The 22,317-nt window shown below is 40.4% G+C and overlaps 1 long non-coding RNA gene across 1 annotated transcript in view; it reads right to left on the bottom strand.

The window, feature by feature from the left end:
• Nucleotides 1-22,317, bottom strand: part of LOC109493429 — a 557,438-nt gene that overhangs the window by 438,316 nt on the left and 96,805 nt on the right. The window contains exon 4 of the long non-coding RNA XR_006588324.1: nt 7,736-7,862. This is a non-coding gene — a long non-coding RNA (uncharacterized LOC109493429). The remainder of the gene's footprint in view (nt 1-7,735; nt 7,863-22,317) is intronic.

Genomic DNA, 22,317 nt, shown 5'->3' with positions numbered 1-22,317 from the left:
GGCAGAGGATTCAGATAGAGCAACGTGGTCAGATTGATTGCTTCTAGGTCAATCATCAAATGAGGATTTGGAGTGCCTTAGGTTCTATCTAATTCTCTCATTAAGATGACTGGAATAACCAGGCCACTGAACAGTCAATATGGTTATTTCATTCATCTTAATGACCCAATCAGATCAACTCTTGGGACATCTTCAACACCAACCCGAGGGGAAAACTCATACAAACGTAAGGGTAGCTTTAGTTGAGCTCTCACAATTTAATGATGGACTTAGTCACAAAGATCCCAGGAGGGATGCAATATGACCATTTATTGTTTATAAACAAAGATACTAAGGGCCCTATCTTAATGAAGCAAAAGGAGAACACTGATTAATTAAATAGACAAAGGCTGGGATGATCTGAATATAGAGGATCAAAGGACATATTTCCAAGTCACAAAAGAATAAAAAGATAAGCAAGAAGGCAGAGATGATGAGCAAGCTGATGAGAGAAGAGGAAGGTCAGATGTATGATGCATTAATGTATCGTCAACAGAGCTCAGACCCTAAAAACATAGGGAAGTTTTAATAAATGTTGGTTTTGACGATATTAAAAGTGGTGATGATTTTAATGATAATAATTTGATCTTTGGCAAGAAGGAACAATAGTAATCAAGAAAGATTAATGCAAAAATTATAAAACAGAGGTCTGGAAAAGCTTCTGTTGGCAAAAATGAGACAGGCACTAGAGGACAACGGACCTAAGAGGCAGGTGATAAGAGAGCAATAGCTGTGAATATATGAAAGAGTAAGCAATTGAGAATAAATTTTTTATGAACTGAATTGTATGCCACCAAAATTCATGTTATTGAAACCCTAACCCCCAATGTAGCTATATTTGAAGCCAAGGCATTTAAGAAAATAGTTAAGGTTAAATGAGGTCATAGGGCAGGGCTCTAATCCCATAGGGCTGGGGTCCATTTATGAAAAGGAAGACAAACCAAAAGCACATACACACAGAGAAAAGGTCATCTGAAAACACAGTGAGATGGTGGCCATCTGCAAGCCAAGGAGAAAGGCCCCAGGAGAAACCAACCAGGCAGGCAACTTGATCTTGGACTTGTAGCCTCCAGAACTACAAGTAAATAGGTTCTGTTGTTTAAGCTCCCCAGTCTTCGGTATTTTGCTATGGCAGCCCAAGCAGACTAAAACAGAGACCAACCCCAAAGCCACTTACCTCAGATCAAGAACAAATTTGTGCAGTTCCTATCATTGAGAGATGAAGTAACCTGCTTGGAAAGAGTCTAAGATAAGGAGAATGCCCTCCCAGATTTAGGCTGTTACAACGAACAAGGTACAATACCCAATCTCTAGTATCACCGTGGCAATCCAGACCTTTGCCAAGAACATTAAAAGATGCAAACCCAGACCACAATATTTGGACACTGGAACACCAAATGCAACTATTTGGATACCTCAGACTTCAAGGCTGATTTTTTTTCTTTAGCTTATCAGCATCAGTCCAGCCTAATAGTTGGAACTATAGCATTAATATATCAGAAAGGCCATATATCAGAAAAAGACAAGACTATAAGGCACAAACAGCCACAAAATTATTTAATTCTAACAAAGTTGTTTTTCTCATTCACCAGGCTTCCAGGTAGCAACTCAAGGGGATAAACTAGAGAGGCCAATGTATTGCATTCCTGTATTAGAAGTATAGGCCTATGTGGTTGAGAAAATGAAGGGTCAAATGCCATCAATTAAAAGCTTAAGCCAGGAAATGGCATAGAACACCGGTGTTCTCAGCCCATTGCCAGAAGTAGTCACTGACACTACCTACATGCAAAAATTGTGGGAAAGCCTCATCCTCCCAAATCAAACAGTGGGTTTAGCACAACCACTTGGAGGGATTGTTGAAAACTCAGATCTCTGGGCCCACCCTTGGACTTTGATTCTGATGCAGAGGACTGGAAATTTGAATTTCTAGTAAGTTCTCAAGTGAGGCTGATGCTGCTAATCCTAGGAACCCCCTTTGCAAACTCCTATTAGATCAATGGTTCTCAAGCCTAGGTGTACATAAGAATCACGTGGGCAGCTAGTAAAAAGACACATGCTGAGGCCCTACCCCTAGACACTGATTTGGGCAAGAGTGATGCCCTGGCATCTAAAAATACCCCTATGCTATCATGTTTTCTAGTTCCTAAGAATGTAATTTAAACATTGTTAGGGGATAGTCTTCCAAGGGCTCATATCACAGATGACCAAGTTCATTATCACATAGAACAGTGGCACCCCTAGGCCTAAAGACCAAATATCCTGGGTCCCAGGTGGTACCGCCTCCTTTAATGGGACAGCACACAGAACAAGCACTATTGTTTTAAGGCCAATTTACTCCCCGCATTTCTCTTACTCCACTTAAAATGCACCTGCCACTCTCCAGGCAGAGCCTGGCCCTCAAAGCAATAGCTGCTGTTGCTGGGAGCAGTGTGTCCATTTCCAAATTCTGTGTAGCTGAGGATGCAGCCCAGAAGAGACTACTTGGGAGCTCTCCTCCCTTCTCCCTACCTATCCCTCAACCTGAGCCACCTGGCTCTGGTTCCCTGACCTAGCCCCACACAGGCTCTGTCTCTGCCCCAGGAGCTGGGGGCCAAAGTGGCCTTCGCTGGAGGAGAAGCCCACTTCTAAAGAAATTTAAAATAAAATTTAAAAGCTGCTGTCAGAGTGCCCTTTTGTTCCACGTCGACTAGATCCAGGATGCCAGAAGGCAGCACAAGAGGAATCTCATTTTGAAAAGCAACTGCAAGAGATAAAACTGACTTACCCAACTATCTGAGATTCAGGTCCTCCTCTACTCCCATTCCCAACACAAACACACAGTGTTCGTTTGCCCATTATGGAATTTTACTGAATTCATCAACTCTAAGTAAAAATAAGTAAAAGGTGATCTACCGTGCCTTTACAGATTTTGAGCTGATTTAACAGCCATCTGATAAACACGCCCTGCATCTCTAATGGCCTCCTGGCCTGACACCTTGATGTAAAACTGAGAAACATCGCCATCTGCTGGCCAGAGGGCCCACATGCGTGGAAATTTCCACTTCTCCATCGCTTTCAAAACAGCAGCATCGGCTGCAGGCAGCACCAGGTCTGGGAATTCTTTGAAATGGTTCAAATACACTGCCCATCACTCAATTCCTTTCACCAAACTGCAAACTACAACATAAAATTTTGGTTGACTTTCTGGTGTGAACAGATGAGTTGGGAAGGGGAGGCTTTTTGCATGGTACTTTTTTTTCTTTTTCCTTTTTTTTTGCCACCTATCTTTTCTTTAAATTCTCAATGTTGGGAATTACACAGGTCTATCTAACAAACATTGACTGAGATTCTTCAATATGCTAAGTATCTATACCAAAAGAATCAAGTGACAGAAACTGAGGAGTGGGAAATGGAGGTTTCACTTGTATAGTGACTAAAAAACTGAGGTTCTGTGCTTTGAATCTCTACATCTCTACAGTGAAACACACATCAACCATATTGGAAGGAGGCTTTCAGCACAACCAGGTGATTTATCCTTTAGATAGCCAAAATAATGCACTCTTGTGGCTTCCTCTGCACTGTATCATTCTTAGACAATAGGAGAGGGACACATTTTGACCTAAGAGAAGGGTGGTTGGGTCCATGATTTAGGTGTGTCTGATTTTTACTTCTCCCCACTTCCTCTCCCAGTCTTCAGGTAACTTCCCAATCAAGCCCAACTCTCCATTCTCCATCTACTCCACCGACCTCACATCTGACAGCCCAAAGCAAGTTGTCTAGCATGGTTGTTCTTGCTCTAATGCTTGTTCTAGGGGAACTTATTTAAAGTGTACACCAAGATTAATAAGGAAAGTAGTAAGGGAGGGAGTACCTGCATAGCATGCAAGGTACAGAAGTGGGAACTGTTTTTGTGATGAGGCTTGGGGGGTGAGTGATGGTTTCCCAGCTCATGATGCTTTTATCCCATGGAGCACCTTTGCATTCAGCCTCACTGGCTGTGGAGTAGCTCCTTTTTTAAAAGGAGGGGTGCACAGGTGGGAACCCAAGGTAATCAATCCTGACTGTGCAGTGCCCTGGGGACAGCTCTGACAACTCTTTCTAGTTCTCTGTTGCCCCTTCTCTCTACTCCCCACATCTTCTCTACCCCAATAGGCCAAAGAGGAACCTCATCTCACATGACTTGGAGCAGGGAATCAAAGGGAATAGGTAGAAGCAATGCCAGGCACCATAGGGATTCCCTGCCTGTGATGGGCTGGCTTAGAGATAGTCTTGCCTGCTTTGTCACTGAGAAATGACTCAACATAAAAACAAGAAGAGCTCACTGGGAACATGGAGGGGAGAGTCCAAGACTGCACATGCTGTCATCTGCAGATGGTTAAGTATTCTACTTTCCCAGAACACTGGTCCCGTGGGAGAAATGACCTTTAAAATTCAAGATAGTTAAAGCAAGAAGAAAACAAAGATGATCACACAGATAAACCCAAGGTCCTCAGAAGGTAATGTGCCCAAGTTCACACAGTATTTAAGTGGCAAGGCTGAGTCTTCAGGCACCGAGGCAAGATTTCTCACTTGCAATCTGCCACTTCGTCACAAAATAGGGCAGTGCCACTTGCCATAAGAAAATTTTGACCCTGTCATCATCTTGAGAAGCCCTAGGTTGTTTTCTTTTATATCACCCTATCCTAATCGACCCTCTAACCCCAGGACCTCCTTTCTCTGAGTATCTCCTTACATCAGAGGATAACAATTAAAGTAATTCATACTGAAGCATTAGAGATTCAGGTCACATATGTATTTTCCAGCATTGAGGGTGGCAATTCTAATAATAAGCACCCAAGAGGAAAGTACAGGGAAATAGGCCATCTTCTATAGCAAGAGTCTGCCCTGTTCAGTGGTAAGTACCTTGGATTCTGAAGGCAAAATGCTGAAGATGGCAATCTGTATGTGACCCTTGAGACCTGAGAAAATAATTTAACCTCTACTAGTGTTGTAGTAAGAATAACACAATACACATATGGTGTTTTGAACAGTGTATGGCCCGTGATAAACAGTCAATATTAGCTTTTGTTTTACTGAGTGACCACTGTCAATTGCGACTAAGAGAAAAGCTACATTTTTCTCATTTATGTACCAATATTCTTTCTTTTCCAGGATTAAGAATTAAAAGGTAAAAAGAAAAAGCCATTTAGATATTGTACCAGGAAGTTCCAAAGGAGACAACATTCAGAGTAGGTATGCTTTACAACTAAACCCAACAGCAGACCCCTCTGCAAAACACTTGCTCCTATTTCCCCTCCCCAAAACATGGTGTTTGTTTTCAGCAATAATTAGAAACATGATTCAAAAACCTGTAAAGGTCTCAAGACATGATCCTTGAATAAGAACCATGGTACCACTACACAGGAAAGGCATTTGAAACCAAGTTACCTGAGGTGAGTGAATATGCAGTGAATTCAAGATAGCTGCAGAGCCTAGAAAGTGCACTCTAGTACTGGAATCGCCCTAAGTCACAAATATCCACTTGACCTCTCTGGGCCTCAGTTTCCTCTTATGTCAACATTACACTCGGATATAGAAACTTAGCAAAGTTGCAGGATATAAAATCACTGTACAGAAACTGGTTGCATTATATACCAATAATGAAGCAGCCGTAAAAGAAATCAAGTAATTGATCCCATTTACAACTGCACCAAAAACCATAAGATACCTAGGAATAAATCTAACCAAAGAGGTAAAAAAAAATCTGTAAGCTGAAAACTATGTAAACCTTATGAAAGAAAACGAAGAAGACACAAAAAAATGGAAAAACATTCCATGTTCATAGATTGGAAGAACAAATATTGTTAAAATGTCAATACTACCCAAAGCAATTTACTCATTCAATGCAATCCCTATCAAAGTAACACCAGCCTTCTTCACAGAGCTAGAAAAAATAGTTCTAAAATTTGTATGGAACCAGAAAAGACCCCAAATAGCTAGATTAACGTTGAAAAAGAAAAGCAAAGCAGGAGGCATCACGATTCCAGACTTCACACTGTATTACAAAGCTGTAATCACCCAAACAGTATGGTACTGGCACAAAAACAGACACATAAATCAATGGAACAGAATAGGGAACCCGGAAATGGACCCACAAATGTATGGTCACCTCATCTTTGACAAAGCAGGAAAGATTCTCTAATGGAAAAAAGTCTCTTTAGCAAATGGAACTGGGAAAACTGGACACCAACATGAAGAATGAAATTAGAACACTTTCTTACACCATACATAAAAATAAATTCAAAATGAATCAAAGACCTAAATGTAAGACAGGAAACCATCAAAATCCTAGAGGAGAAATCAGGCAGCAACTTCTCTGACCTCACCACAGCGATCTCTTAGTAAAAATGTCTCCGGAGGCAAGAGAAATAAAAGCAAAAACGAACTATTGGGATAGTTTTATCGGGATAAAAAACCTTGTGCACAGAGATGGACTAGGGTATATCTTAAGTCTTTGGGGTTTTCTAGTCATATCCTTCCTGGAAGTATCTGTTTTCATATAGGCATATTACAAGGCAAAGATGGTGAAGGGATGAATTATTTGAATTATTAAATGAATTGGATGAATATCGATGGATTATTTGTGGCACATATCCATTTGTCAAGGTTGGGGTTCATCCCAGTTTGCTCCTTTTCCCTAGTATGTGACCCATCTCTATGGCCATTCTCTGTGTATCTTCCAGGTTTCACTAATGCAGCCCTGCCCTTCCTAGAACAACCACCCCGTGAATTTGACCACCAAACCTCACCACATTCCCCACACACCTTGTTTCTATACTAATGTTTTTCCTTCCATAGCTCAGCTTAGTGTATCTCCCTGTTCAGTCCTCCAGTGAAATCCTTGAGATTAAGTGCAGAAGATCCCATTAAGATAAAATCTAACCTGAAATCAGGCAGCGTAAACTTAATTTCCCTGGCAGTTCTTTTTTACTTGAGGTCTATAGCCCCAAAATTCACCACAAAATTTAATCACTACTTTTGATGCGCAGGTGCATACCTGATTTGGTATTTAGCACCATAAGCATGTAACATGTTTTAAATGACAACTGGTCTTTCAATGTAATTCTAAACTACTTGATTTTTCTTTAACGAAACCAATAGGGTGGGTGAGTGGTACTTGAGTGTTTCAACAACTACTCTACTGTGGGTCAAACTAATCTACACGAATCCTTCTGTAGGACAGTTCATTTTGACCAGCTGGCCTGGATTTCTGTGGTTTTGCCAAACTTACCTGGGGGAAGAAAGTTGTGGTCAACCTGTTTGTCCAAACCTATCCGTTCAAATCATCTGCAACAATTTCAACCACTGTAGGTGCCTTCACTCCTCAGAAGTCTGGACACGTACCTTTGTCATTGCTATGAATTTTAATCGAATGCAATGCTGCAAAAGGCTATTTGAGTCCATCTCAAATTCCGTTTTCACTGAACAATGGGGAGTATATGTATGGAAACTGTTTCACATCCTTGTTTTGAAGCATTTTTTTTTCTTACTTTGAAAGGTCAACGTGCATCTTCCCACCTTTTGGTCTTAGGGAGCACAAGCCTTCCGAATTTTTATGAGCTCCAGCTGGAGTTGTGGGAGCCATCCACTGCAACATCAGTGTGATTTGTGTAGCATTAATAGCCCTTTTGTTCCACGAACTTCAATTCCCTTTGAAATAGAAGAGTATTGAACTCACCATTTCATATGGAGAATGGAGGGAAATGTACGCCCGGATGTGAGCTTATGCGCTCTAGTTATTGATACTGACATCAAGATCACACTCCACGCCAGTCCTTGGGCTCCAGGGAGCTCAGGGCATTGATCTGGGGAACATAGGATGTGTTACAGGTCAGACTGAAAAAGCACGACGTTACAACACTGCTCTCAGCAGCAGGGTTCTGTGGGTTGCTGCTATGCTGAGACACCTGCCCATTTACCCAGCAAGAACCAAAATATTGCACATGTACTAAGGTCTCACGTGTGAGTAAGTGTTGTAGCAACAAAAGGGGTTTCAACTTTGAGCCTATCTTACTACAAAAAAAAAAATCACTATCTAAGTCTGGGTCAATATTTTTAAAGGAATTTTGTTTTTTAGTGCTGCCTCTCAAACCAATGATAGCAGAACAGGAGTGAAGTTCATAGGGAAAAAAAAAAATAGTTGCTCCGTTTCAAAGCATGCTCTAGAGAAACCTTACAACAGAACTCTGTCTCAAGTTAGTGCCAAAGGAGAACTGCAAGAAATTAAATTATTTCCAGAAAGCAGAAGTTACAGTAAGGCAAACAATCACCATATACTCAATAAAGGTGAGCTGAGCTATAACTTGTAAGGAAAAAAAAATGATCCTATGTTGACTGATGCCAGGCTCTCCCTAGGAAACTAACCCTCACAATTGTGTTGCAAAATACCACCTGCATTAGCCACTCTTTTGCTCCCCAACTTCCAGATCAATTGCCTAACTCCCATACCAGGCTCTCAAGGGCCTCCTAATGGAGCCTCAATGAATTATCCAGCCCTCTCTTAGGCACCAGGCCACTTACCCCACTACCTCCATCATTAACCCCTTATTTGTCATCCCCCCCACTGAGCATGCTAGCAATTGCTCAGTTAAGCAGCCAAAAGCTACTTTTATTAGGTACTAACTATGCCATGCCCTGTGCTAGGTGCTTTATTAAGAAGTGCAAAGAAATAAGCTACTATTCTTACAAGGAAGGATTTCTAAGAGGAAAATATTCTGGGATAGGGTGATGCTTACCAAATTGCATTTAAATATGACTGGGGGAATTCTCATCAAAACTCAAGTGTCCTTAAGGAAACAAATATGTGTTTAGAGAGTTTATTTTGGGCCAAATTATTAAAGAATCTTGAATAAATTCCATTGATCTTTCAACACTCAACAGAAAACAAACTCTTTCCTACTCACTTCAGAAACCTACTTTTCCCACAAAGAATTCTTTAAAACCCAGCCAAAAGTGCAATCTTTTTCTTTTCTAATCTCTTAAGTATTAAATTGTGGTCTGTACTGTACCTATGGCAGTCGATTTAAATGCTCCCTTGTATTTTTGCCTCACACATTTTCCAGGCAGCTGTTTATCCATTTTATTAAAGCAATATTTCTATACAAGTTATGCATTTTAAGTTGGGGAAGTATCATACCACATAGTGTGAGAATATTCTCACCACCCCAAAAAAGAAACTTCATCAACCTTTTGCAATCACACATTCACTCACCCCTCTGACTCTAGGCAATCACATATTTACTTTTCATCTCATGAAATTCACCTTCTCTGATCCATTTCCTATGAATGGAATCCTATGGTATGTGATCTTCTGTGTCTTCTCTCACTTAGCCTAATGTTCTCGAGGTTCATCCACATTGTGATGAACATCCACAGAGTGTCGGTACTCACTCTTTAATTGAGTAACACTCAATTAAACACTCTTTAATTGAGCAACATTCCCTTGTATGGATACATCATGTTTATTTGTTCATCAGTTAACGGAAATTTGAATTGGTTCCCTTTTTCGGATAATGCTGCCATAAACATTTATGTGCAGATCTCTGTGTAGACATAGGTTTTCATTGCTCCTGGGTAGATACATAGGAGTGGGAATTCTGAATCAGGTAACAAATATGTGCTTAACATTTTAAGAAACTGCCCAGCTGTTTTCCAAAGTGGCTGCACCACTGTCCATTTCCATCAGTCAGGCATGAGAGTTCCTAGGCAGATTTTTATCCTAGTGACAATTTATGAAAAAAAAAAATTGAATACCCTCTCAAAAGTATTTTCACCAAAAGCACTCCAAAAAATACATACTTCATTTTCCACTTTATATAGGATGAGGATGAGGCAAAAACAAAAAAGACAAGAAATAAAAAAAAATATACCTCAATTTCCCACAATGAATTCATCCTAACAAGCCTAGGAAAATACAAGGAAGAAATAAACTATTAAAATGTAAAATTTATATAAAGTAAGTATCCACCCAAGTGTAACAGTTTCTCTGAATATAACTTTCAAGTTGCCAGTATAGTCTCAAGCTACATAGGAAAATTAATTTTATTATAGTCACGCCATATATGATTTCACAGGGTTTTTACTTGTAAAGAAGAGGTCAATCTGAGCTAGTCAAAGAATGGAATTATAGAGTATTTGAAAAGAAGTACGAATCAATTTAAATTCATGTAGACTCACCAAGTATTAAAAAAAAAAAAAAAGCGGACTCTTCATCACAATGGCGTATGCTATCCAGGCTGACCCTGCTCAGCTTTCTGACTTTCTTTGTGCTCAGGGTCAACTTTATCAACCGTGCTCTAGATTCCTTAAAGGTCCCTAGGCTTTTGCTCATTGTTTTTTTTTTTTTTGTTTTTTTTTTTTTTAGTGTGCTATTTCTTGTTTCCTCTTTTCTAAATATTAACATATCTCAGATTTCAAGTCTCCATTCAAAAGCCAACACTTTCCATTCATGCATTGACTTAGTATAAATTCTTCACTTATATCTCATTTAATTGCACAAAGTGGGTGTTATTTTACAGATGACAAAATCAGGGTTTAGGCAATCTGTGGGAGCTGCAAGGTATTGTACAAATAAATGGCAGAGTCAGAATTCAAACCCAAGTTTCTGGACCCCAAAATCCCAGGCTCTTCACCTGGGTGTTGCCCTACCCTCTAGTTTTACCTTATTTCACTGTTATTTAATCATTCCTTGAGTTCTACTGAGCTTTGTTTCCGGTCCTCTGCTACTGGTTGTAATTGCCTACAAGGCAAAGATTCCATTTCACTCATTTCTGTATTCCAGAAGTTTCTAGCGTAGCTTTGAGTAGTCAAGATTCAGTAAAAATGTCCCAAATGGATACAGATATATGATCCATAGGACACCAACTAAACCTCCTGGAAGATCACCTTACTCAAAACATTCCCTTGCATCTAAGTACTTGATATCAAAGGCTCAAAACAAAATTAACATTGAACTAAAGAAAAACAGTTAAGTTTTTTTTTATCATTTATTTATTTTGAGAGAGAGAGAAAGAGAGAGCGAGTGAGTGCATGTGCATGAGAGGGGGAGAGAGAGAGAGAGAGAGAGAGAGAGAGAGAGAGAGAGAGAGGATCCCAAGCAGGCTATGTACTGTCAGCACAGAGCCTATGCAGGGCTCGAATTCATGAACTGTCAGATCATGACCTGACTGAAACCAAGAGTCAGAGGCTTAACCAACTGAACACCTAGGCACCCCTCAAGTTGTAATTTACATTAACACTCTTCTTTCAGAAACAGAAGAGAGGTAAGTTTCAGTTGAGTTCTTCACAAATTACCATTATTTCCAAAGTTAGGAGTTTGACATTTCTGAAATCATAACAGAAATTTATTGCTACTGTGAATACAAGAGAAAACCTGGTTCCCAGCTGGTTTTCAAAATAAGAAAAAACAAAGCCACAGAGTGTCAGTGCAGTGCTCTAGTTCAGGGTTAACTAGCAGCAAACCAGTCCTGTGAGTCTGATCACCAGTGCATTGGATACAAACCATCTGAGGATGTGTGGGGAGCTGGGGCTCTCTCAGGACTGTTTCCAAATCTTCTGCCATTTCTATAACCTTGGGCAAGTCACTTAACTCTCTCTGTTTATAAAATAAGGATAATGCAGCTATTTGAAAAGCACTTTGAGTCGCTGATTAAAGATGCCATTTAAAGTGCCAGGTGCCATTCCACAAATAAATGAAAAAAGTAGCAAGAGGAAAACTGCAGTCAGTCACCAAGTCTTGTTTGTCCCTGGTCTCTCCCGGCACCAGGCAAGCACTTAGTCACATGGAAGAAGGAAGCTAAACAGAAGATGATTAACCTTGGATCAAACCTCCTCAGCACAAGATAATTGAAATATTCCATTGCAATCTCCCTCACATACTTTTTGCTAGAACACATGATTACTTCCAGATCATTATTTTGCCTTTTTAATTGGAGAAATACGATTGAATCATTTTGAGCAGTATATAGCCAACTGGATATTGGACAAGGACCTTGAGATTGTGTCTGAACACAGGGAAAACTGCATAATCCACAGATGAGGACAACTGGGTAGTTAGTATTTTCAACACTGCTAGGATATGTATGAAGAATGATCCACTAATACAGTTTAGTTAGGAGGAGACGATGCATCATACCAAACTCTGGAGAGAATCAATAGGCCGGTTCACTTGTGGACTCTGTTTTGACACTTTAACAACCACTCTCCTGCATGGTTAAAATAAATGTTAGGTAAGTTCACATGTAAATTCAGTAAGCATGACTAATATAGTAAAATCAAGTTTTGACTTTTTCTTTCTACCCTCAGTCAATGCAGTGGGGTAAGCTCAGTAACAGAATGAAAGTTCTCATTTAGGAGGCTAACAATATGTTAAAATAGAGTCAAATATAGATCTAGAGATTTGATCTATAGTCTCATATGATTTATTAATACTTAAGTCTCATTCATGATATTCAATGGACAGAGCCTGGCACAGCATCTGGTAAATGTAGGCACTCGACTAAGATGGCCTGATACATAATAACACAAAAGGAAAAAATGCATTAATTACTGTTGAAACAAGGAATGAGCTACCATTTAAAAAAAAAGTTTCTTTTCATCTGTTGGTGTACAGAGAAATTCAACTCCACAGGTCTGCTTTTTATTACATAAATTTCAAATGGATTCAAATTTACATCTGTGCCCAAACATCACCAAACTGATATCCCAAATACACCCTGAATCACTGACCCACTTTGTGTGTGTGCACCTGGCCTGGAATGGCCACACTTCTCTTTCCCACTGAAATAGTTACTCTCTAGGCTCCTGCTTCAAGCTCATTTTTCCACCATCACTTCTCAGCATTCTCTCTTCTCTGAACCTCTATAAGTCTTATTCCATCACATATACAGCAGTTTTTTCATTCATCATCTTTGTGCATATGAGTGCCTCAGGTACAGTTTTATCAATCTTTGATTCAGGACTTTTTAGAATCCTCTACAACCCAAACAACAATGCCAAACATCTAGAAGAAACTGGAAAATGATGGACTAAAGGAAGGAAGGGGAGAAGTTGGGAAGAGTAAGGAAACAAGGGAAGGAGGAAATAAGGGGGAACCACCAAGCCAACATGATCCTGTATTGTGACCAACTTCACAGACTGAGTAACTTTCCAAATAGGAAATTGTTTCTAGACAGGTAAAACAGAGTTACCTATCATCACCTTCATTACATGATTCTCTAAGAGTCAATCTGTAGAAGTCATGTGTATACATCACATATTTTTCCTTCTAATTATCATGTGGTGTGGTTAACATACTTGAGGCCAGCCTGGTGTGTGCCTGCATGTGTGCTGGGTTTTTTCAGGTAGTGTTTGGAAGGGATGGCATGAACACTTACCTATCCAAGCCGAGTCTCACTAACCAGCAGATGCTACACTTCAGTTGCAGTGAGGAAGATAATGGGCTGCGCATCCTTGTTTTCAGCACAGCAACCATGTTTTCAAAGGCACAAAGTTGAGAAGAGAGCTCCCCTGGATGGCAGATGTTCAGTGTGGCAGGGAAGAAAAAGCCATTTCAATGGTTGGTGGGAGGTAGAAGGAAGGAAGGATGGCACCAATTTTAGAAAAAGCCTTCACTAAAGTCAAGGAATTTCTATTTTTATCCTACAGATAAAGAGACCATAAATAGAATTCTGCACAGGGATGTGATTTAAAGAACTACACTTTGCCTTGAAGAACTATGACCCAGGTTGTGGCGTGATGGAAGACCAGCATCATCAAAGAGAAAGGGCAGGGAGACTGGTGAGGAGGAAACCGTGTTCTGGGAGCGAGCATGAAAACTAAAGACAGGCAGTGTCCGCGGGTCCCAGAGACATTTCTGAGCGTGGCACAAGACAATCTAGAGACTGATTAGCTGTTGACAGTGAGGGACAGGGGCCATGGTTGTTCTTAGGTGTGTACAACACAGGCTCTGGGAAGTGTTCTGGCCGCATCCCCTCCTGGAGGCAGGAAATGGACAGGCCCAATATTGAGAACAGCCTTTATGTATGGTTTTCCAAGGACCGCTAGGATTTCCCTATATCACACGTTTGTATGACAAAGGATAATAGAGGGATCTATTCTGGACACAAAGAAGGAAGACAGGACAGGGAAGAAGAAAGGAGATGTGCCAAAATGACCCCTATGAGGAATGACCTTTGTTCTGTTTGTTGTCTGGGGATATTTTTCTATGTTGTAACTTCCTCTGGTTCCTCCTGAACTTTCAGCAAAATCTGTCACTCCAGATGGTCTTGGGCCAAAGGTGCTCTGGGGACCAAGGCTAATGTTCCCCATTTTTCCTATGGAAGCCAACAGGGCAATAGCCATATGGAGAATGGAAACTTCCCCATTGCAAGCAATGGTCAGCAGCAAGGTGAATGGAACATGAAGAGGCAACTGTAAGTGACTATGAGGACAATAATGAGAATAAAGGAGATGGTTTCAGTTTGAACTGACTCAGGAACCGATGGCAGAAAAATCCTGTCCCTTGTAAAGGTTGGTGACCTTCTCAGGTTAATGAAATAGGCGCTATCCTGATAGTAGACACTGGAGTAGGCTTCAACACACTTAAAGTACTCGATTCATATAGCTGAAATTCTCCTGTATTTATTAAAGAACAATTCTATAAGATGTTATCGAGTAAGGGTTGGAAAACTACAACCACAAGACAAATCAAGCCCACAGTCTGCTTTGTAAATAAAGTTTATTTGGAACACAGCCATACCTATTTGCTTTTGGATTATCTATGACTGCTTTCACACTACAATAACAGAGGCAAGCAATTATGGCAGAGATCATAATCCCCCAGAGAGCCTAAAATAGGATCTGTCTGGCCTTTTACAGACAAAATTTGCTGACCCTTGTTACAGATAAAGGGACAAGAATGCTTAACTAGTACTCAGAAGACCTGGACCCACTTAGCTCTACTACATAATGTGTCCTTGGGAAGTCACTTAACATTTCTAAGTTTAGGCTCTCAAATCAGTAAGGTGAAGCTGTTGGTTAAGAACACCTGCATGACAAGGTTTTGACAAAGCTCATAGATAAGGATATAAGGATACTTAGTCTATACAAATATATATGAATGTTTTGATTTAATCACACCCGAGGGCATTGTTAGAAAGTACGTTGTCCAGTAATTTTTTGGTGACCACAAAGTAGAAATGGTCACTTAAGAGACTGTCATGCATGAGGCGGTTGGGTTACAAGTTTGATTACATATGCATATTTGTAACTTGGAATTCCTTTCTCCCCAGAAATGCAAGTACAAAGCAGCATCCTCTCTTTGCCTCAGCCTCCAGCCACATGGACATACTAGCAGTTGTCTGAACGTGGAGTTCCATGTACCACCTGTGCCTCTGCCCATAACAGGGCTTGGTCTGAACCCCTCCTCCCACCAGCACCTCCCCCACCCCTCTTTAGTCTGAAACACTCGCTGAGACTTAGAAGGTGCCACCCCAGCAGGAAGCCTTCCCTGACTCTCCTGCCCCTTACTATGCCCAGTGTCCATCTCTATACTCCCTCTTTCAAGGATTATAGTTAACTAGCACAGGTTTTTATCAAATATTTATACAAAAAGGACTTTCTTCATGGTGATATGAAAGGCAGATGTAAAGCAAAGGATGCTTGTTGTATTATCTTACAAGACTGTTAAATGTTTTTTCTCTTCTAAGAATTAGCTACTAGTTGCAATTAAAACATGTTTCTCATACTTTTAAATCTTTAAGATATTTTCTTATAAAACTTTTCATTACTTGCTGAAAATTCTCTATGGATCACAGGACTTTGTTGAGGACAAACAACCTGACGCAGGAAGAGCCCAAGAATTTTAGAATGAAAAAGAAAAGCATCTGGTTGCCCAGACTAACACATGCACAGCTAGGGAACAGTCTGTGCCCAGATTTCCTGCCATGTGAACCAGAGAAGCTGAAAAAGTCAGTCTGCAGAGACAGACTAAAGCAGGAGACATAGCAACAAGAGAAAAAATGGGACCCTATCCTTGGCACATTTGTGCCCTTGGGTCTTCCCAGTAAACCTGAAATAAATTCTCCTTTTGGCTTCAATGGAGTTCCTTGTATCCAAGTCACAATCAAGCTATCGTGGCCTCTCTAGCCACAATAACACTCTTCTAGCTACACCCTCCATAGAAACCCCGGGGGATGTGTCTCTACCTGGAGCCTGCGTTCCTCCGCATCCCCCCCATATGGGCCTCTTCTTCGGCCTATCCTCCCAAGGGTGTACCAAGTCGCATGTGTGGACAACTCCAGTCCCAATAAATGGACCCAGGGAAGCTGTGGCAACACTGCAGGTAAAGCTTGAACTGGGTCATTTACCATGTATGGTCTCTCATACATGTGTATAGAACACAGCCATGGGTGGGAAGTGAAAGGGTGTGGCCTCAGACCAGAGGGTGTATTCAAGGATCTAAACTCAAACCAGTCATTCTAATTTATGAAGATATATTAGCCAAGCAGGCAGAATAGAAGGTGTTAGAATTAATTCACTAGCTTTGTGTACAACTGTTAAATATACAGAAACATGGACTATGAGACTCCATTTTTATTTTTGCCTGTATACTATAAACTTCAGGGGCAGGCCTAACACAGTGTGACAAAGAGTAACTTGAATTCAACCACAATGAAGTAGATACCATACTCCTAGCACTACAGTAGGTTCTGTGCAGGGCTTCAAGTTCTACATCATGAAAGATGCTCAATTTCAATGAGCTACTTTCCCAGGAATAATAAAATTCTTATAGGTCATACCAAACCAGTGTCCATTATATAAAGATCCTGGGTAAAACAAAACTAAGAAGATAAGTTAGCATATGGGTGTGTGTCTCTTGACAGAATAAAGGAAACTGGTTTACACGTTTTCAGAACTATTATGGGCACAAACTATGAATCATAGAATCTGATCCTATCAGTTTTGCCTGTTTCATGATGAGAGAAGGAAATTTACCATCACTTTTTAATTGAATTATAGGTAGAACCATCCATAATTCACATTTGATAAAAACTAAATTTACTCAAGGCCTAAAATGTCAACTGAATTTTTTTTTAACATTCTGCCAACAGTAAATAGGGCTTAATGTTCCCATGAAGCTTTCAATCAATTTCTGATAAAGAATGAAATCACAGAAATTTATTAAATAAAACTGAAGACTACTAGGGTGGGAATATCCAACCCTAGGATCCTTTAGCTCAACTCCGTCACCCCCTTTTTACAGAGAATCAAGTTGAGCTCCGCAGAAGTGAAGGAACTGGCCCAAAGTAACAACTTTTCATTGACAATTCTTATTGTATTTTTTTAATGTTTATTTGGGGGGGGGGGAGAGGAGGGCAGCGAGAGAGAGGGGGAGAGAGAATCCCAAGCAGGCTCTGCACAGAGCCCAATGCGAGGCTTGATCCCACAAACCATGGGATTATGACCTGAGCTGAAATCAAGAGTCAGATGCTTAACCAAGTGAGCCACCCAGGCACCCCAATCCTTACTGTATTTTTTATCCATCTTTTAATATCAGAAGTCTATTTTAAAACAGTTGCTTTTTAAATTTAAAGACAAAATGTCATCTAAAAATAATTCATAGGACACTAAAAATATTATAAGCAGCTTGGAAATCAGTTTTCTGCTAAATGGCTTTTCAACAAATATTCCTTCAATGTTATCATTTCTGCAAACACTTAGCATGAAAATTTTCCTAAATTTATCGTGTATGTAAGTACTTGTAACTAGACTTGAAATATCCATCTAAAGTAGTCCTCTTCATCCCTGCCTTGGACCATGCCTCCTACCCGATTTCAGAATGAGTAGTACTATTTTAATGATCATTATCAGGCTTTTTCTGCAATTGTTGTACACACTTAGGAAAATATTTGATGGCCACCACACCCAAAGTAAAAGAGTGCTAAAAATAAAGAGTTTAAATTTAAAAGCAACCTAACAATATACTGTACTGGGTACAAAGCTAAAAAATCCAATCATGAAGGGGCACCTGGGTGGCTCAGTCTGTTAGGCTTCCGACTTCGGCCCAGGTCATGATCCCGCACTTCATGGGTTCAAGCCCCGCATCAGGCTCTGTGCTGACAGCTCAGAGCCTGGAGCCTGCTTCAGATTTTGTGTCTCCCTCTCTCTCTGCCCCTCTATCTCCCTGTCTCCCAAGAAATAAATACTAAAAAAAAAAAGAAAAAAAAATCCAATCATGACATAAAGTATTGGATGAAAACAAACCAGCAATCAGGTTTAGAGGTGGACCATGTAATGTCTGCCCTCCAAGAACTTGCAATAGAAGCTTCTTGAAGAGACACTAGTTTCCAATACAAGAAAGCACATAAGTAATAAAAGCAATTACAAAATAAAAATTAGTGTCATAGGAGTTCAAGTGAAAAAGATGAACATGGGGTACAGTCATCAGAGACAATATTCAAAACAAAAAACAGAACTTCGGTCTTAAAAAAATCAGGCCAACAAATGAAATGTGAAGACATTTTTTTTTTTAAGTTTGAGAGATAGCATGCAAGTGGGGGTGGGGGGAGGGAGGGAGGGAGGGAGGGAGGGAGGGAGGGAGAGAGAGAGAATGAATCCCAAGCAGGCTCTGCACCACCAGCACAGAAGAGCCTGACCTGGGGTTTGAACTCACAAACCATGAGACCAGAACCTAAGCTGAAGTCTGATGCTTAACTGACTGAGCCACCCAGGTGCCCTGTGAAGGCATTTTTAAATTTAACTTGTAGGTCTTATTGCCCCTTAAATCTCAGCTTATCTATAAAAGTGAGACGAGAGTTCTCATCACAGGATTGATAAGGACTAAATTAGGTGCACTACATAGCGTTGTCTCTCACTCTAGTTGGTAGTGAAAGTTAGGTTTGCCTAGCAGTTATCCCCTGGCAAACATCAGAATGGAAAATACCATAAGGTTATCCAATCTGCCCTCCTTGCCTCAAGCATCGGTGCCCTTGAGTGGTACCTGATCTAAGCTGGTTCTATCATGGTAACTCACTCCCTAACCGTGGTAACTGCTCCTCTAGGGTGGACAAATAACCCAATCAAAATCAAATTATTTTTTGAACTATAGCCTAAAGAAAAAGCTCCTGTCCTCTCTGGTAACCAACTATCCAGATTTTGCTGATATTGAGGGATTTGACAGGATGCAGGACTTTGAGCACTAAAACTGGGAAATTTTCAGGCAAACTCAGAACTATTGATCACCAGCTGGAAAAACAGAAACCCCAAACAGCCTGTGGAAAAAGCCAGCCTCCAGTCAAGAAAAAAAAAAGGGGGGGGGGAGCCAATATACAGACAGAACAAAGATAGGAGAGGAAGGAAGTATAGTGGCTTCTCCTCTTTAGACCAAACTGTTTCGAAGCCAGCCACTCTTCTGGTTTACCCAGCTTTAATTATATGACATGGTACTCTCCCTTGTGCCTGAGCAACTGGGTTGGGATTTCTGCCACTGTAACCAAAACAATCTTGGTTGACACAGGCCCATGAAAATGCATCATAAATATTAGCCGTTAAAATTGTGCTAGTTATTATTAGAATGAGGCAGATTTTCCTAGTTTATATTAAGATGAACTGAGAACACAAAAGAAGTAATTTTGCACTCATGGATACAGTCAGAGGCCATCTGGGCTGGTTTGAGTCCCATTGTTCCTTGTGCTTGTCTTTTATCTCCAAAGCCCAAGGAATTTCAAACAGAAACCTGCATAAAGTCCAGACAACTGTCTGTGTGTGTCACTATTCCAGTGGCTCTCTACACTACTGCGCATCACGGCAAGCTTCCCAGTGTTAGCTGCTACTCTGATTTCTGAATGATTTCGGTGTCCGGACAGGTAAATTCTTGCTTGTGAAAAATAAATAGCTTTTCTTTTTATTTTTTTAATTTTTTTTTAACATTTATTTATTTTTGGGACAGAGAGAGACAGAGCATGAACGGGGGAGGGGCAGAAAGAGAGGGAGACACAGAATCGGAAGCAGGCTCCAGGCTCTGAGCCATCAGCCCAGAGCCCGACGCGGGGCTTGAACTCATGGACCGTGAGATCGTGACCTGAGCTGAAGTCGGACGCTCAACCGATTGAGCCACCCAGGCGCCCCGACAAATAGCTTTTCAAAATAACATGAAACTCCCTGCAGGTTCCAAACAGGAAGTTCTCCCTGATTATTCCTTAAATCCCAAACTGTTCAGAGTTGAAAGGTAATATATCACCACCCAAATGAACTTCTCTGATTACTTTCCATTTCAGAATTTACTGAACAGTAATCTTCAGCTACTTCCATGCATTCTCTAACCAGAATGAAAATATTTTCAAAAGAAATATCTGTAACTTGTCAGAATTTATCAATGGATACTCAGTCAACATTTTCCAATCTCTTTTATCATATATAAACGCATACACGCACACGCGCGGGTGTGCGTGTGCATGTAAGTGTGCGTGTATGTGTGTGTATATATGTGTATATGTGTGTGTATATAAGTATATATATGTGTGTGTATATATGTATATATGTGTGTATATGCGTGTGTGTATGCGTGTGTGTATATGTGTGTATGTGTGTGTATGTGTGCGTATGCGTGTGCGCATATGTGTGTGCATGCATATGTGCATGCGTGTGTTCGCGCGCATGTGCACGCGTACATGTGTGTATACATATGGGTTTTTTTTATTCTTTTAACCTTTATTGATTTTTGAGACAGACAGCATCAACGGGGGAGGTTCAGAGAGAAATGGAGACACAGACTCTGAAACAGGCTCCAGGCTCTGAACTGTCAGCACAGAGCCCGACGTGGGACTCGAACTCACGGACTATGAGATCATGACCTGAGCCGAAGTCAGACGTTCAACCAACTGAGCCATCCAGACGCCCCTATATGTATTTTTTTTAATACAGGTCACTTCATTTTATCTCTGGAAGCTAGAGAATGCTAGCTTTACCTTTGGTTCCAGTTTGGGAAAACAATTTACTTAGACCAGAGGGATGCTGCACAGCACAAGTTTCTCTAGAAAACCTTTTTTAAGGTTATTAAGCTTTCACTGGGTGACCTCAGCTCTACGTGCATCTTCATCCTGAGACCGGCCTGAAGGAGCAGGATCCACATGGAACATGCTAGGTGTGTATCAGAAAGAAAAGACCAACAGATCAATCCCACAATGGTTTTGAAGCTTTGCTTAGAAGTAAAATATCATTTCTGTTCACATTTCATCAGCCAAAGTCAGTGATGAGAAAGGCAATGGAGGAGGAAATTATTTGCTCACTGGGGAAGGGGAAGGAGAAAATCTCTCGGGACAATAGGACAACTGAATACAGCTTCTGTTACTCTGATAGGCCCCGCTCTTTTCCTTTATCTCCCTTCTCTCTAGCAAGTTCCAACCTGGGCTCTCTTCCTGCTCTCCTCTTATCCATACTCCCAAACTAGGTCTTCCATCATTGATGCCTATTTCCTATTCTTATTCTTCCATGACCTATGCCTCATGCATCCATTATTAAAGAACAAGAATTTATAAGATGATTTATCAATTTAATAGCTAATAATCATTCAGAAAATAATAGTGTTCTTTACACGGACTTCAAATTATCTCCACAAATAGTTTTAAGCCCTACATAAACAAGGGTATGCTAGAGATTTTACACAAAATCTACTCCCTTAAAAAGCCTATTAAACAGTTGGGCATAAAAGACCTAAAACACAAATGTTAGGTAAATTAAAATATCTAAATAGCATATATACACATATATGTGTGTGTGTACATAGGTATATGTATATATGTATATATTGTTTTCCAAAACTGGAACCAAAGGCATACCTAGCATTCTCCAGAGCCATTTTCAACTTCAGAGGACCCGCTTTCTCACTTTCCATATTCAATACCAATTCCCAATTTCCTCAGGAAGGCATTTCAGAGTGGATTTGCTAAACTTCCCACTTAAGGCAACCTCAAAGTATGACAACATTTAAGGTGAACATTTACTTTAAATACACCAAATCCAAGGCCCCAAGACCCAAGTCTAAATGGTTTATAGAGGTTTTATGTAGAATATAAAGCATTCAAGAAAAATACCACTATAGAGGGGCATGTGGGTGGCTCAGTCGGTTATGCATCCAACTTCAGCTCAGGTCATGATTTCATAGTTTGTGGGTTCAAGCCCAGAGCCTGGAACCAGTTTCTGATTCTGTGTGTGTGTCTCTCTCTGCCCCTCACTCACTTGTGCTCTCTCAAAAATAAATACATGTTAAATTTTTTTAAAAAA

This window comes from Felis catus, chromosome D3, assembly GCF_018350175.1.
Source record: "Felis catus isolate Fca126 chromosome D3, F.catus_Fca126_mat1.0, whole genome shotgun sequence".
Taxonomy (NCBI): Eukaryota; Metazoa; Chordata; class Mammalia; order Carnivora; family Felidae; genus Felis; species Felis catus.
Note: the sequence above shows the minus strand (reverse complement) of the source record. Positions and strands in the feature narration are given on the sequence as shown.